The sequence below is a fragment of the Pelophylax lessonae genome, assembly GCF_965119305.1.
Source record: "Pelophylax lessonae genome assembly, chromosome: 1".
Taxonomy (NCBI): domain Eukaryota; kingdom Metazoa; phylum Chordata; class Amphibia; order Anura; family Ranidae; genus Pelophylax; species Pelophylax lessonae.
In genome coordinates this window covers 678,206,344-678,224,029 of record NC_138768.1, presented here as the reverse complement: position 1 = coordinate 678,224,029, position 17,686 = coordinate 678,206,344, and the positions used below count along the sequence as shown (strand labels likewise).

At 49.5% G+C, this 17,686-nt stretch overlaps 1 protein-coding gene across 1 annotated transcript in view; it reads left to right on the top strand.

Moving 5' to 3' along the window:
• ASIC5 (acid sensing ion channel subunit family member 5) overlaps positions 1–17,686 on the top strand; it is a gene marked incomplete at its 3' end in the record, with an annotated part of 198,351 nt that overhangs the window by 106,465 nt on the left and 74,200 nt on the right. The gene's annotated exons all lie outside the window — the stretch shown is intronic.

The following is a 17,686-nucleotide window of genomic DNA, read 5'->3' as shown; positions in this document are numbered from 1 at the left end:
AAAGTGGTAAACTGGCTATAGACGGTTCGAATCTCCTTCTGTTCAGCAGGGACTGGCTGAGATTTGACCATGTAGGGGCAGACTGATTGTCGGATTTTTAGGATGCCGCTAGCAATAATCACTGTGTTCTCCCTGGAGGGACTGCTCCATGCACCGCCCCCCTGGCAGAACACAATAGCTTCAAGGGAGGGTTTCTACCTTCAACACTGATGTGTTGATTGGGGAATCGAGTGAACTTCTTTCCTGCCAGGCCTGCCTTACTAACATGTTGGTGGGGCAAGTGTATGGTGATAATTTAAAAGGGTTAGTAAGCACAACATCTTATCAGAATTTTCTGGTTTACATAATGAATAGAAAACTGTACAATATTGCAGTTGTAGGAGGTAGGAATTTGGACAATAAAACTTTTTACAGTTCTGTACATGATTACAGTGCAATTATGCAAAACTTACAGAAGGCAGTATGAGAATCGCTCCTTTATTTAAGGGCCCCTAAGGCTTCTGCAGTGGCCTTCCAGATGGGGTGCTGTACTGACGGAAAAGGGCACCAGGATATGCCAATCATGGTGGCAGGTGCATCACTCAAAGTAGCAATTGGGAATGCTCTGGACCACCCCATGCTGTCCCTACTCCTGAGGAACCTTTCCCCACACTAAACCTAAACTACTGTGCAAAACTAAATGTGATATAATGAACCTCTGCACCTCTGGAGATAATGTGCAAAATGGAGTGTTGTAAGCTGCTCTGCACCTCCTATTTCCAAATGAAAAATAGTAAAGCAGTACAAATATAGTTGGGTTGGTGCAGCGCCCTCAAGAAAAACATAAACTTAAGGCAAATACTGTATACTGAATTAAAAATACCCTTAAACTTGCTACAGGTGGTTTTACAGGATAATAGCTGGCAAACACCTGTAGCAAGTTTAAGTGGATCTTTTATTCTGTATATTAGAGTTTAGTATATATTTTTGTTAAATGCCCTGCACCAACCCAACTATATTTGTATATTTGTATCTGTGCAAAAGTTTTAGACAGGTGTGAAAAAATGCTGTCAATTAGGAATTTTTTCAGAAACAGAAGTGCTAATACTTTATTTTTTATCAATTAACAGCATGGAAAGTAAATGAACAGAAGAGAAATCCAAATCAAATCAGCATTTGGTGTGATCAAAACAGCCAATTTTGCCTGCCATTGGCCATCAAAACAGTATTAATTTTTCAAGGTACACTTACACACAGTTTTTGAGGACAACACTGATTCTGACCAAATCTCCAACTCCATTTGTAAAAACGCAGCCCAAGACTTGCAAGGAATGTCTACCATGCTTCACTGTTGCTTGCAGACACTCCTTATAGTACCGCTCTTCAGCCCTTCCGTGAGCAAACTGCCTCCTACTAAAGCCAAATCTTTCAGATTTTTACTCATGAGTCTAGAGCACCTGCTGCCATTTTTCTGCACCCCATTTCCTATGTTTTCAGGCATAGTTGAGCCACTTAGCCCTGTTTCCACATTGGAAGTATGATTTTTTAGCCACATTTCTTCCACGAAGACCACCACTGCCCCATTTGTTTTAACCAATTCTGTGCTGATGGAACAGCTGGACATCTTTCCATGTCAAAGGGAAGTAAGCATTATGTGTCTTTCATCTGCTTTGCTAGGTTTCCTTGGCCGACCTTGGCGTCTATGGTCCTCAACGTTGCCCATTTATTTTTGCTTCTTCAAATGAGCTTGAGCACATATTTATAGCCCAATCTGCTTTGAAATGATTGACTGGGAGAGACCTTGCTGATGCAGTATAACTACCTTGTGTCTTGTTGCTGTACTCAGTCTTGCCATGGTGCAGTGGCGGCCGGCTCCTTAGGGGCGCAGGGGCGCCGCCCCCCATTCATGCGTTCGGCCCCCTAATCTACATGCAGGGGCGCCGGACGCATGGAGTTCAATGGGGATTTTTTTTTTCATCACCTGATTAGAACCAGAGGCTCTAATAGGGCGATGCAAAGGGTGGACCCGGGACACAGAGCCGTGCATACTGAGCCCACCCATTGTGTGACAATAGCGAATGAAAATTCGCTATTGTCACACCGATCCTCCTCCTGGCCAATCAGGAAGCGCGTCCGATACGCGCTTCCTTATTGGCCGCAAGGCAAACCCCATGCCATTGGCCGAGGAGGAGGCGGGACCGGAAGGACTGGAGGAGACGCGTCGGGACCGAGGAGAAGAAGCCGTTCGGGGGACTGAGGAGAAGCTGATCGCCGCCGCTGCTGCTCCAGGTAAGTAAGGGGGCACGCACGCTGATCCCTGCATTGGGGGCATGCACGCTGATCTCTGCATTGGGCGCACACACGCTGATCTCTGCATTGGGGGCATGCACTCTACATTGGGGGCATGTACTCTGCATTGGGGGCATGTACTCTGCATTGGGGGCATGTATGCTAGTCACTACATTGGGGGCACGCACGCTGATCTCTGCATTGGGGGCATGTATGCTGGTCACTGCATTGGGGGCATGTATGCTGGTCACTGCATTGGGGGCATGTACGCTGATCTCTGCATTGGGGGAATGGTATGCTGGTCACTGCATTGAAGGGGGCATGTATGCTGGTCTCTGCATTGGGGGCATGTACGCTGATCTCTGCATTAAAGTGGGCATGTGCACTGGTCACTGCATTGAATGGGGCATGTACGGTGGTCATTGCATTGAAGGGGGCGTGTACACTGGTCACTGCATTGAAAGGGGGCCCGCTGGTCACTGTGCATTGAAAGGGGGCACGCTGGTCACTGTGCATTAATAGGGGGCACGCTGGTAACTGTGCATTAAAAGGGGGAATGCTGGTCTCTCTGCATTGAAAGGGGGCACACTGGTCTCTGCATTGAAAGGGGGCACACTATACCTTAATTACTGAAGGCCCCTTTCACACTTTTGCGACATCAAAGTCACGCAATTTTTTACAGCGTTTTTTGCCGCAAAGCAATGCCTATTACATTTTTCTGTTTGCGCCCCCCCCCCCCCAAAAAAAAAGTTTTGAGCACCAGCCGCCACTACCATGGTGTATGACCCGTGACATGAAATGGTCTTCCACAACCTCACCTTAGTGGCAGAAGCATGCTCCTGGCACTGCTGCACACACGATTGGCTATTTGCTGCCCGTTCCACAGGTTATATAACACAATAAGAATGTTACATGTGCACTGCAAAGTGCCAACAGTATGAAAAGAAACATGACAAGGAACCTGTTATGGGAACATTTTTACCTATGTTTACTGTATTGATAGCTTATTTGTCATTGACATGAGATTGAAAAGGTATTTGCCTAACAAATAATATATTTTTTAAAGAAATATCTAAGTTTGAGCCGCTGAGGTGCATAATCAGAATGAGAAGAAAAAAGGAAAAGAAAAACAAAATAGCACTGCAAATCTTACAACCGATAGTATAGTTTCAGAGAATTAGGCAAATCACCTCATTCAGTCCCACTGCCAAGTCCCCAAATAGGCAGCTAGAGATTCCCTGGGTGCTGGGAATCAAGTGGAAATCAAATAAATAGGAGGAATAATTTAAATATTAGTCCGGAGGTCTGTGTAAATCATAAGACATTTAATCTGCCTAAGGTTCATTTACATTTTTTAGTTTTGTACCAAGCAGCATACTGAAAAAACTTCATGATGTCTTTAAAGTGGTAGTAACCCTAAAATTCCTTTCACTGGCAGCCCCTCTCCTTTATCGAGTCATAACAAACTGTATAAGTGTTTGTTTAAATAGATGCCTCTAAATATCTTTTTCCATTTATCTTCAGGCCGGTCACGTGACTCCCGGCCGCTCTGCTACTCCGATCCAGGGCTACAGCAGGAGGAGCCGAGATCTCCCTCTGATGTTGGCAGGATGTTGCGTGACCACCATGCTGGCCGCTCGGCATCTCCCACTCTATCATAGTAGCAGAGCGGGCCGGGAGTCACGTGTATGGCCTGAAGATAACTGGAAAAAGGTATTTAGAGGCATCTATTTAAACAAACACTTACACAGTGAGTTATCGCCAGATAAAGAAGAGGGGTTGCCAGGATATTTTGTAAAGTATTTTTTTTACAACGAACAGCGCCGGGACACAGTAAGTGGCATTATCAGCCAGGTTTTTTACCATTTAGAGAGGAGCAGATTAGACAGCGCAAGCTGTTTAATCTGCTATAAGGGAACAGGATGTTTGTTTGTTTTTTGTATTGCAAACACTTTAAGTTGGTAATGTGGAATTCGGTTCAAACCAAAGTTTGGTTTGGGACTATTTGGCCTCTTGCACACAGGGCGTTTTTACAGCTGCTGTTAGGAGCGTCAGGCATTTTTTTTTGCAGCTTAAAAACGCCCCTCTGTGTTATTCTATGGCCTCATGCACACACAGACGTTTCTGAGCTGTAAGTGGCATAGGCGTTTTATAGCTGCAAGAAGAACCCACGGCCTGCGCGTTCTGAGGACCAGCGTTACAGCTGCAAAATCGCCTGATGCTGCTAAAGGCTGAATAACGTTGCTTAACTGCGTTAAGCCACATTATATGTTTTTTTTTCTTCCATTCAAAATCAATGGTTCCCTATGGGAGCCTATTGATTTGAATGAAAGGCGCACTGCAAATCGGATCAGGATGATCCTACTTGCGCTGTGAGAATCTTGAGGGGGAACTCCACGCCAAAATGGGGAAAAAACGGCGGGGGGGTCCCCCCCGGTTCCAAACCAGGCGCTTGGGGTCTGGTATGGAATTTGAGGGTAGCCCCATGCCGAAAAAACGGCGTGGGGTCCCCCCCTAAAATCCATACCAAACCCTTATCCGAGCATGCAGCCCGGCAGGTAAGGAAAGGGGAGGGGACGAGCGAGTGGCCCCACCCCCCCTGGACCATACCAGGCCACACGCCCTCAACATGGGGGGGGGGGGTGTGGGAGCTTTGGGGCAGGGGGGGCTCTGCACTCTGATGAGGACAAGGGCCTCTTCCCAACAACCCTGGCCGGTGGTTGTGGGGGTCGGCGGGCAGGGGGCTCATCGGAATCTGGAAGCCCCCTTTAACAAGGGGCCCCCCAGATCCCGGCCCCACTCCCTATGTGAATGGGTATGGGGTACATTGTACCCCTACCCATTCACCCCATAAAAGGCAGTGTATGTAAATAATGACAGGAGACGTTTTGAAAAGTTTATTAAAAATCTTCATCCGGTCTTCTCCACTCTGGTACCCCATACCCATTCACATAGGGAGGGGGTTTGGGATCTGGGGGGCCCCCTTGGTAAAGGGGGCTTCCAGATACCGATAAGTCCCCTGCCCGCAGACCCCCACAACCACCGGCCAGGGTTGTGGGGATGAGGCCCTTGTCCTCATCAACATGGGGGCAAGGTGCTTTGGGGTGGGGGGTGCAGAGCTCCCTCTGCCCCAAAGCACCAACACCCCCTATGTTGAGGGTGTGTGGCCTGGTATGGTGGGGGGGTGGGGCGGCTTGCTCGTCCCCTCCCCCTTCCTGCCCTACCGGCTGCATGCTCGAATAAGGGTCTGGTGTGGATTTGGGGGGGACCCCACACAGTTTTTTTTCTGGCATGGGGCTCCCCTCTAAATCCACACCAGACTCAAGGGCCTGGTTTGGAACCTGGGGGGGGGGACCCCATGCCGTTTTTTTTTCCCATTTTGGTGTGGAGTTCCCTCTCAGGATTCTCAACGCAAGTCGCACCGCATCGATGATCCGACTTGCGATGCGCCTTCCATTCAAATCAATAGGCTCCCATAGGTTTGAATGGAGGCAGAAAAAACGCTGCTAAAAGCAACATGGGCGAACGTGCAATAACGCAAATGGAAAAAGCTACTAGAAGCATGTTTTTACAGCCGCTTTTTCCCGGGGTCAGAACTAGCTTTGCAGCACGTTTTTTCTAACGCCCCGTGTGCATGAGGCCTTTATGTTTAGTGACATGCAAACAAGCTAGGAAACATTGCAACAAACAGGACTTTTAGGGGTGTCATGTGCAGTAAATACAACGTATTTAGGAGAAAACAATCTTTAATGATGTAATTTATAGTGCCAGTGAAGATATAACTATTCAAATCTCTCTCTATTTGAATTACATATAGATATGTTGTGTCCTGTTAGATGTTTTTAAGTCCTTTTTTTAAGCATTTCCATACAGAGAAGTTACACCCCCTCCCTGCCAAGACCAATTTTTAGCTTTCGGCACTCTCACACTTCGAATGATAATTATTCAGTCATACAACGCTGTACCCAATCAAATTTTTTATCATTTTTTTCACACAAATAAAGCTTTCTTTTGGTAGTATTTAACCACCACTGGGTTTTTTCTTTTTTGCGATATAAGTGAAAAAAGAGCGAAAATTTAGAAAAAAAACACATTTTGTTTTAGTTTCTATTAAAAAATTTTGCAAATAAGTAATTTTTTTTCATAAATTTGGGCCAAAATTTATACTTCTACATATCTTTAGTAAAAATAATCCAAATTAGTAGTTATTATTTAGTCTGTGTGAAAGTTATAGAGTCTACAAGCTATGGTGCCAATCATTGAAAATTGATCACACCTGATGTACCGACAGCCTATCTCATTTCTTGAGGCCCTGAAATGTCAGGACAGTGCAAATACCCCCCAAATTACCCCTTTTTGGAAAGTAGACATTCCAGGGTATTTAGTAAGAGGCATGGTGAGTTTTTTGAAGTTGTAATGTTTTTTCCCACAATTCTTGGGAAAATGAAGAAATATATATATATATTTTTTACACAAAATTGTCATAATAACAAGTTATTTCTCACACACAGTATATGCATACTTGCAATTACACCCCAAAATACATTCTGCTACTCCTCCTGAGTATGGCAATACCACATGTGTGAGACTTTTACACAGCCTGTCCACACACAGAGGCCCAACATTCAAGGAGTACCGTCAGGTGTTCTAGGAGCATAAATTACACATATAATTTCCTAACGACTAGAGTTGAGCGAACACCTGGATGTTTGGGTTTGGCGGGTTCGACCGAACTTGAAAAAAAAGTCCGGGTTCGTGAACCGGACTTAACCCGAACTTTGTCCCAATCCCGAACCCCATTGAAGTCAATAGAGACCCGAACTTTTGAGCACTAAAATGGCTCTAAAACAAACATGGAAAGGGCTAGAGGGCTGCAAAAGGCAGCAAAATCATCTTAAGAGCATGGCAAGTGCTCTGCAAACAAATGTGGATAGGGAAATAACTTAAAATAACATAAAAATAAAAAATAATCATCTTGAATGATGTAGGAGGAGGACGAGGCCCATGTGAAGTAGGAGGTTGAGGTGGCAGTGGATATGGCGGTGGATATGGCGGTGTAGGTGGAAGCGGCGGCGGCAGTAGAGGAGGAGGATGAGGCAGCCAACACTGGTTTTGGTTTTTAATAAAACAATTTTTTTAAATTCGGGTACACCCCAAAAGAGTAAGAAAGATCAAATCCAGCGATGGCTGGGAAAGGCCGGTATACGTGTCTATTCTGCACAAGGTACGGACAAATCCTGTGGGATCCATGCCTGGTTAATTTTAATGAACGTGAGCTTGTCCACATTGGCTCTGGACAGGCGGCTGCGCTTGTCTGTGATAACACCCCCAGCCGTGCTAAATACCCGTTCAGATAATACACTGGCTGCAGGGCAGGCCAGCACCTCCAAGGCGTAAAGGGCAAGCTCAGGCCATGTGCCCAACTTGGAGACCCAGAAGTTGAAGGGGGCAGACCCGTCATTCAGTACGTCTAGGCGTGTGCACAAATACTGCTCCACCATGTTAGTGAAATGCTGCCTCCTGCTAAGACGTTCCATATCACCTGCTGGCACTGCTGCTTGTTGTGGCGAGCTGACAAACCTTTTCCACATTTCGGCCATGCTAACCCTGCCTTTCTATGGTGCTGGCGGTGCCCTGGCAGCGTTGACGACCTCTTCCTCCTTCTCCCCTGCCTTGGTCTTGTGCTTCCACTGTCCTCCCGCTGTCAGGTGGGAATGCCACCAGCAGCGCGTTTACCAGTGTGCGCTTGTACTCGCGCATCTTCTGATCACGCTCCAGTGAGGGAATTAAGGACGGTACATTGTCCTTGTAATGGGGATCCAGCAGGGTGGCCACCCAGTAATCAGCACAAGTTACTATGTGGAAAACTCGGCGGTCGTTGCGGAGACACTGCAGCATGTAATCGCTCATGTGTGCCAGGCTGCCCAGAGGCAACGAAAAGCTGTCCTCTGTGGGAGGTGTATCCTCTCTGTCCTCCGTATCCCTCCAGCCACGCACCAGTGATGGCCAGGAGCTGGCCCGGGTGCCACCCTGCTGTGAACATGGTTCCATATCCTCCTTCATCTCCTCCTCCTCGTCATCCTCCAGAACTGTGCCCCTGCTGGACAATTGTGTCTCTGGCATTTGTGGGTGCAGGAACCCACCCTCGGAGCCACTTGTGAATGACTGCCCTGAAAGCCTTGGAAATGTTACCTCTTCATGCTCCTCCTCCTCCTCATCCTGTGCCACATCCTCTTCCATCATCGCCCGAATTGTTTTTTCAAGGAGGCATAGAAGTGGGATAGTTAAGCTGAGAACGGCGTCATCGGCACTGGCCATGTTGGTGGAGTACTCGAAACAGCACAGCAAGGCACACAGGTGCATGGTGGCACAGTTATTGGTGGTGAAGTGGTGCTGTCCGCAGTGCTGCTGCTCGCACAGTCTGGCCAGCATGTGCAAGGTGGAGTTCCACCTTGTGGGCACATCACATATGAGGCGGTGAGCGGGAAGGCTGAAGTTACACTGTAGCGCTGACAGGCGAGCAGCAGCAGGGTGAGAACGCCGAAAGTGCGCACAGAAGGCCAGCGCTTTCTGCAGCAGCTCTGACATATCGGAGGAATTTGTAAGGAACCTGTTACGCTGAGCGCTCCGGGCCTCCTGCTGGCCTCGGAGCGCTCACAGCGTATGCCTCCAGGCAGCACTCCAGCGTCTCGGCGTGTGCGTCCCTGCTCTCTAGGGCGCGCGTGCCGGGACTCTTAGATTCAAAGGGCCAGTGCACCAGTGATTGGTGCCTGGCCTAAAGTGGTTATTAAGGGTTAAGGTTTGTGAGAGGTAGTGCTGACTTAATTAGGCTTCACCTGTGCACTACCCATAAATACCTTCTCCTCCCACAGCTTCCTGCCGGATCTTTGTGCCTTGTGCCTTTGAGAAAGCGTTCCCTGCTGTGTTTGTTTGCTTTGCCTGTTGCCGAACCCGTTGCTACCGACTACTCGCCTTTGAACCTTTGCCGCCTGCCCTGACCTCTGCTACGTCCGACTACGCTCTTGCCTACTCCCTGTGTACCACGCCATATCAGCTGCCAGAGGGGTCGAGTTGTTACTAGGGGACACGACCTGGTAGTTACCGCCGCAGCAAATCCATCCCGCCTTGCGGCGGGCTCTGGTGAAGACCAGTAACTGCTTAGAACCGGTCCTCTAGTACAACCCGTGCCATCGCCTCTCTGGTCCAGAGGATCCACTACCAGTCCTGCCGGTTCGTGTCAGTAAGATCCGGCCATGGATCCCGCTGATGTTCCCCTGCCAAGCCTAGCGGACCTCACCACCATTGTGGCCCAGCAGGGTCAACAGCTGGCCCAGTTGACCGCTATGTTGCAGCAGCTCCTGCCTTCTCAGCAACAGCCAGCACCTCCGCCTGCAGTTGCCACCGGTTCCAGAATCCGTTTGTCCCTACCAGACAAATATGACGGAGATCCAAAGCAGTGCCGTGGGTTCCTGTCGCAGTGCTCTCTCCACCTCGAGCTACTGTCCGACCAGTTTCCTTCTGAGCGAGCCAAGGTAGCCTTTATTCTCAGTTTACTGTCCGGGAAGGCCCTGGCCTGGGCTACACCACTATGGGACCGCGCAGATCCTGCCACCGCTTCCGTCCAGAGCTTCTGCCTAGAGTTCCGGAATGTTTTTGAGAAGCCTGCCCGGGTTACCTCCGCAGAGACTGCCTTACTAAACTTGACCCAAGGAGATTCTTCCGTGGGTGACTATGCCATTCAGTTCCGCACCCTGGCCTCTGAGCTGAACTGGAACAATGAAGCCCTTTGCGCCACCTTCAAGAAGGGACTTAACAGCGAGATAAAGGACATCCTGGCTGCACGTGAGCTTCCTTCCACTCTTAGTGACCTCATCTTGCTGGCCACTAGGATAGACAAGCGTTTCGCCGAAAGACAAGAGGAACTCCTCCTTGAAAAGGAAAAAACTCGTCCTAGACGTTACCCTCATCTGGCTCCCGTTTTTCTGCGTCCACCTCAACCCGCTACTGGGCCTCCCGCCATGGAGGCCATGCAGGTGGATCGGTCACGCCTGACTCCGCAAGAACGAAGCCGCCGCAGAGACGAGAACCTGTGTCTGTACTGTGCCAGTACTGAGCACTTCCTTAGAGATTGTCCTCTCCGTCCACCGCGTTCGGGAAACGCTCGCACCTAGTAAACGTGGGAGAGGCGTTGCTAGGTGTGGATTCTTCCTCTCCACGTCTCATCATACCTGTGCAGTTGATCATCTCTTCCAAGTCCTCTTTCTCCGCAACCGCCCTCTTGGATTCCGGTTCAGCAGGCAACTTCATTCACGCCTCCTTGGTTGACAAGTACCGTATTCCAGTAATACGTCTACCCAAGCCGTTTTTCATCTCTACTGTTAACGGTGAGAGACTCTCTGCCACCGTGCAGTTCCGTACCCAGCCTCTGCAGATGGACATCGGAATATTTCATACCGAGACTTTAGAGTTCTTTGTCCTTCCCTTCTGTTCCTCCGAACTCCTCCTGGGTCTGCCGTGGCTTCAACGTCATAGTCCTGTCCTTAATTGGTCCACCGGTGAGATCCTGCGTTGGGGTTCCTCCTGTTCTGACCGCTGTCTCAAGCCTGCTCTGGTCAAACAGGACCCGCAAGTTTCTCCGCCTCCAGGGCTGCCCAAGCCATACCATTCCTTTGCAGATGTCTTCTGCAAGAAACAAGCTGAGGTTCTTCCTCCTCACCGACCCTATGATTGCCCGATCGACCTGATACCCGGTTCTACTCCACCTCGGGGCAGAATTTATCCTCTCTCACCTCCTGAGACTCTTGCCATGTCTGACTATATACGTGAGAACATACAGAGAGGATTCATAAGAAAATCTTCTTCTCCTGCTGGGGCCGGTTTTTTCTTCGTGACAAAAAAAGACGGCTCCCTCCGCCCCTGCATTGACTACAGAGGTCTTAATAAAATTACCATCAAGAACCGTTACCCTCTGCCTTTAATCTCTGAGTTATTTGATCGTCTCCGAGGGGCAAAGATCTTCACTAAATTGGACCTTCGGGGGGCCTATAATCTGATCCGTATCCGTGAGGGAGACGAATGGAAGACCGCCTTTAACACAAGGGACGGCCATTTTGAGTATTTGGTGATGCCCTTCGGCCTCTGCAACGCACCTGCTGTCTTCCAGGAATTTGTCAATGATATTTTCAGGGACTTACTTTACACCTGCGTGGTCGTATACCTGGATGATATCCTCATCTTCTCCTCCAATTTGGACCAACACCGAGCCCATGTGCGACAAGTCCTTACTCGTCTTAGGAGGAATCGCCTGTACGCTAAGCTTGAAAAATTTATTTTTGAACGGACCTCCCTGCCTTTCCTGGGATACATTATCTCAGCCCAAGGACTTCAAATGGACCCAGCCAAGCTCTCTGCGGTTCTGGATTGGCCACGTCCCTCTGGTCTCCGAGCCATACAAAGATTTCTGGGCTTTGCGAACTACTACAGGCAATTCATCCCTCACTATTCCACTCTGGTAGCTCCTATCGTGGCTCTCACAAGAAAAGGAGCTAACCCCAAATCCTGGCCTTCCCAAGCCGAGGAAGCCTTCCAGTCCCTGAAATCCGCCTTTGCCTCTGCACCCGTTCTCTCTAGACCAGATTCCACCAAACCTTTCTCTCTTGAAGTGGATGCCTCCTCGGTGGGAGCCGGAGCTGTCCTCACCCAGAAGTCCTCCAGGGGCAAGACTTCAACTTGTGGCTTCTTTTCAAAGACATTCTCTCCCGCAGAGAGAAATTACTCCATTGGGGACAGAGAACTGCTTGCTATTAAATTGGCACTGGAGGAATGGAGACATTTACTCGAGGGCGCCACACATCCTGTGTACATCTTCACAGACCACAAGAACCTGGCTTATCTCCAGTCTGCTCAGAGACTAAATCCCCGTCAGGCCCGTTGGTCTCTGTTCTTCGCCCGCTTTAATTTTGAGATCCATTTCCGTCCGGCTTGAAAGAACATTAGGGCAGATGCTCTGTCTCGCTCCTCTGATGTGGTGGGCGACGAGTTAACACCTCAATATATTATCCCTCCAGAACGCCTTATTACAGTCGCTCCCGTGGACCTGCGCCTTCTTCCTCCTGGCAAATCCTACGTACCTCCACGTCAGCGGTTGCGAATTCTCAAGTGGGGCCACGCCTCCCATTTTGCCGGTCATCCGGGGGTGCTAAAATCTCTCCAACTAATCTCCCAAAGGTACTGGTGGCCTTCTTTGGAGAAAGATGTCTCGGACTTCGTCCAGGCCTGTATGATTTGCGCCTGGGATAAAGCGCCTCGCCAGAAACCAACGGGTCTCCTCTTGCCTTTACCTGTTCCTGAAGTTCCCTGGTCTCACATCGCTATGGACTTTATTACAGATCTTCCCTCCTCCCATGGCAAGTCCGTTATTTGGGTCGTGGTGGATCGCTTCTCCAAGATGGCTCACTTTGTACCCCTGCCCGGTCTACCCTCTGCACCCATGTTGGCCAAACAATTTTTCCAGCACATCTTCCGTCTCCATGGCCTTCCCAAACATATTGTCTCGGATCGTGGGGTACAATTCGTCTCCAAATTCTGGAGGGCTCTATGTGCTCAGCTCGGGATCAAATTGGACTTCTCTTCTTCTTACCATCCTCAGTCTAACGGCCAAGTAGAACGGGTGAACCAAATTTTGGGTGACTATCTGCGTCACTTTGTGTCCTCGCGCCATGACGACTGGGCTGATCTACTTCCCTGGGCGGAGTTCTCCTACAACTACAAACAATCCTCTGCTTCTAACAAGTCTCCTTTCTTTGTAGTTTTTGGCCATCATCCTCTTCCACCTCTGCCACAGTCTCCCACTCCTTCTTCTGTACCTGCCGTTGACAGTCTTGTACAGGACTTTTCCTCCATCTGGCGAGAAACCCACGCTGCTCTCCTCAAGGCTTCCGCCTGTATGAAGGTTCAAGCTGATAAGAGACGCAGATCTCCTCCGGAATTTCGCCCGGGTGACAAGGTGTGGCTCTCCTCTAGGTACATCCGATTTAGGGTCCCAAGTTACAAGTTGGGCCCTCGTTTCTTGGGACCCTATAAAATCAAGAGTCGTATCAATCAAGTTTCTTATCAGCTCCATCTTCCTCCCTCCCTCCGAATCCATAACTCCTTCCATGTTTCCCTTCTTAAACCTGCTGTCTTTAACCGTTTTTCTCCCAAGCTTGTTTCTCCCACCTCTGTCGCTGGTACCTCCGATATATTCTCTGTCAAGGAGATCTTGGCGACCAAGATCTCCCGGGGGAAAAAAATTTTTTTTGGTCGACTGGGAGGGCTGCGGTCCTGAGGAGAGGTCATGGGAGCCGGAGGAGAACATCCTGGACCGCAGTCTCATCCTCAAGTTCCTCTGTACCAAAAGGAGAGGGAGACCAAAGGGGGGGGGGTACTGTTACGCTGAGCGCTCCGGGCCTCCTGCTGGCCTCGGAGCGCTCACAGCGTATGCCTCCAGGCAGCACTCCAGCGTCTCGGCGTGTGCGTCCCTGCTCTCTAGGGCGCGCGCGTGCCGGGACTCTTAGATTCAAAGGGCCAGTGCACCAGTGATTGGTGCCTGGCCTAAAGTGGTTATTAAGGGTTAAGGTTTGTGAGAGGTAGTGCTGACTTAATTAGGCTTCACCTGTGCACTACCCATAAATACCTTCTCCTCCCACAGCTTCCTGCCGGATCTTTGTGCCTTGTGCCTTTGAGAAAGTGTTCCCTGCTGTGTTTGTTTGCTTTGCCTGTTGCCGAACCCGTTGCTACCGACTACTCGCCTTTGAACCTTTGCCGCCTGCCCTGACCTCTGCTATGTCCGACTACGCTCTTGCCTACTCCCTGTGTACCACGCCATATCAGCTGCCAGAGGGGTCGAGTTGTTACTAGGGGACACGACCTGGTAGTTACCGCCGCAGCAAATCCATCCCGCCTTGCGGCGGGCTCTGGGGAAGACCAGTAACTGCTTAGAACCGGTCCTCTAGTACAACCCGTGCCATCGCCTCTCTGGTCCAGAGGATCCACTACCAGTCCTGCCGGTTCGTGACAGAACCTCTGCACCACCAAATTCAGCACATGCGCCAGGCAAGGGATGTGTGTCAAACCAGCTAGGCCCAGAGCTACTATGAGATTTCGCCCGTTATCGCACACCACCAGGCCGGCTTGAGGCTCACTGGCAGCAACCACTCATTGGTCTGCTGTTCAATGCCCCTCCATAACTCCTGCGCGGTGTGTGGTTTTTCACCCAAACAGGCACGTTTTAAAACTGCCTGCTGTCGTTTACCCCTGGCTATGCTGAAGTTGGTGGTGAAGGTGTTACGCTGACCGGAAGAGGAGGCGGTAGAGGATGAGGAAGCGGAGTAGGAGGAGTTAGGAACAGGAGGCAAACTGAAGCGCCCTGCAATCCTCGTGGTGGAAGGACATGCGCCAAACTGCTATCCGCCTCAGGCCTAGCCGCCACTGCATTTACCACGCACCTTCCTCGAACTGACAGGAGTCTTATACCCTAGAAGCGCATTCTACCTGCTGACACTTACAACAACATGATCTGGAGACCTACCTATTCTAGAAGCTCCCTACTTCCGATCGTACAGAGACTGGTAATGTATGCAATCCCAAAAAGTTCCCGATTTCAGACTCATAACTCACCCAAGAGACCTGTCTTGATGACCCCATGTTGTTTTTCTCACGAGCTGTCATTACATCGCTCTAGACAACCAGCAGCATTTACCCTTTGGTTTTATACCTAGTATCCCCCAATGATTCCGTTTTTTTCTTTTTTTTTTCATAATCATTCTCCACCCACCGTATGACTTCCCCTTCATAGGCCTTACTAAAAACTGCTAACATATTCGAGGCCTAGGAAGGGTGAATGGATAATAACAATCCCATTAAACACACATATGATAATTAATTTGCTCTCTATATTGCACATACTCTCTATATTGTAAATATTGTATTGTTTTCCAATATGAGTGTGGATTAGCTCTCCGGGACCCCTATCCTTCCTTTAACATCCATTTAGCCTTAATCTCGTATGGCCACAAAACCATTTTATGCCCCCTACAACCTTCTTCCCCCAACCCTCACCAACATCCGCAAAGATTCTGAAACCCTAAACCCATATATCGAGGCGAGTGGACAAACCACTATATACCACTTATATTATAGCTCATACTGGAGTCTCCGGAGCGCTGATCCTCACACGAGATCTTATTCTCCTCTGGTAAACATGTCTTTCCTGACCTTCCCCCCTGTCCCACTTCTTATAGTGTGAGACTGGGGGTGATGTCCATTAGATGTTCTACATCCATTATCTAACCTAGCTTGCCAGACATAGACCCTCCATCACCTCCTCTAAAGAGGCTTCCAATTGTCCCCCTACGTTCTCCCAACTGCATTGTTTGTTGCTTTTTCTGAAGGTATTTTTAGAATCTTATAGAATTATCTATATCCAACCATGGATTCCATTAAAGTACCGCAATGCCTTACAGAATTACCCAGCCATTACTTCAACACGCAGATACGGAAAACTTCAATTTCCCTCCCATCTAACCCTTAATTACCCCTTTTCGCCTATCTCCCCATGACTTGCCACCCTCTTTAGCTATTCTACCAGTGGCGGCTGGTGCTCAGAATTTTTGGGGGGGCGCAAAAAGAAAAATTTGCGGCAAAAAACGCTGTAAAAAAATTGCGTGACTTTGACGCCACACAAGTGTTAAAGAGGCCTTCAGTAATCAAGGAACAGTGCCTTGAAAAAGTATTCATAGTTACCCCTTGAAATAATACACATTATCATTCACTTCACTTACCGTTACCACTGGGCTGCCCGCATCAATGCAGTGACCAGCATGCCCCCATCAATGCAGTGACCAGCATGCCCCCATCAATGCAGTGACCAGCATGTCCCCATTAATGCAGTGACCAGCATGTCCCCATCAATGCAGTGACCAGCATGTCCCCATCAATGCAGTGACCAGCATGTCCCCATCAATGCAGTGACCAGCATGTCCCCATTAATGCAGTGACCAGCATGTCCCCATCAATGCAGTGACCAGCATGTCCCCATCAATGCAGTGACCAGCTTGTCCCCATCAATGCAGTGACCAGCATGTCCCCATCAATGCAGTGACCAGCATGTCCCCATCAATGCAGTGAGCAGCATGTCCCCATTAATGCAGTGACCAGCATTTCCCCATTAATGCAGTGACCAGTGTGAAGTGGACTTACCTCACGGACGTTGAGTGGTGACCGGCTGCGTGGCATGCTGCTGGCCTGCTGCTCTGCCTGACTGAGACTGTAGGCCCGGGGCGGCGGCGGGAGGCAGGAGTCAAGTCACTGCGGACTGGTGGAGTGCGGAGTTGCGGGCCGGGAACTGAACCAGGCGGTGCCGGTGGGTGGTCTGACTCTGGTCACTCTGCTGGACTAGATACTGGTGGTGGAACATCTTCTCCGTCCTGAGTCCTGCGCTGCGGCTGCACTCCTCCTGATATGCGGCTGAGCGGCTCTCTGGCGGGAAGGTGTCGGGCAGACGGTGATCCTGTGACGTGTGACGCCGGCCTGGGATGTAGTGACTGGCGCACGTGCCACCCCTACGCGCCACGTCACAGGTCCCGGGATGTCCTCCTGTGTGATTGGTCCAGGCTTGAGTCTAATCGGCGCCTCTGTCCGCTGCACGTGCGGTGGAAACCCCCCCCCCCCCATACCCACCTAGTGGTCCGGCGCCCCTAGTGGGCTAAAAATCAATTTTTTTTTATTTTTTTTTATTTTTCTTTGGGGGAGCAGCGCCTATCCCCTGGGCTGGCTCGGGATCCCTCAGGATTCATTTTCGACCCGAGCGCTAATTACATCCCCAAGAGACGGGAATCGGAATTTCCTTTTCTACGTCGATTCTTTCCGACTTGTAAATATATACAGTAACTATGGCGGGTTCTACCCTTACTCCCTAGACTGGGATTCTTTCTTTTCTTCTTTCTTTACCTCCTTCTTTATTCCCCCCTTACCTCCCTTGGTCCTTCCTTTAACCCATCTGATCTCTCCACTTCCCCTCCCCCCCCCCCAAAACACCCGGAGTTTGCCTGATCTCTGTCCCTCTGACGATTCCCTTCATCTATACCCAGTCATCCGTGAGTGACACCAGTTCCCACATAACCTCTATATTCCTATCCACGTCACTCACACTTGAAACCCAAGATGGCAAACATTTCCACCACCCATAACTCCACACCACTCAAAATTGTGTCTCTGAATGCTAAAGGCCTTTACATGCCAGTGAAGCGTACACAAGTGCTAGATCTCATGAGAAAACTTAAGGCGGACATTTTTTTTCTTCAGGAAATGCATTTCCGCACCAGAGACACACCTAAATTCTCCAACCACCTATACAATAACGTATATCTCTCTACAAATC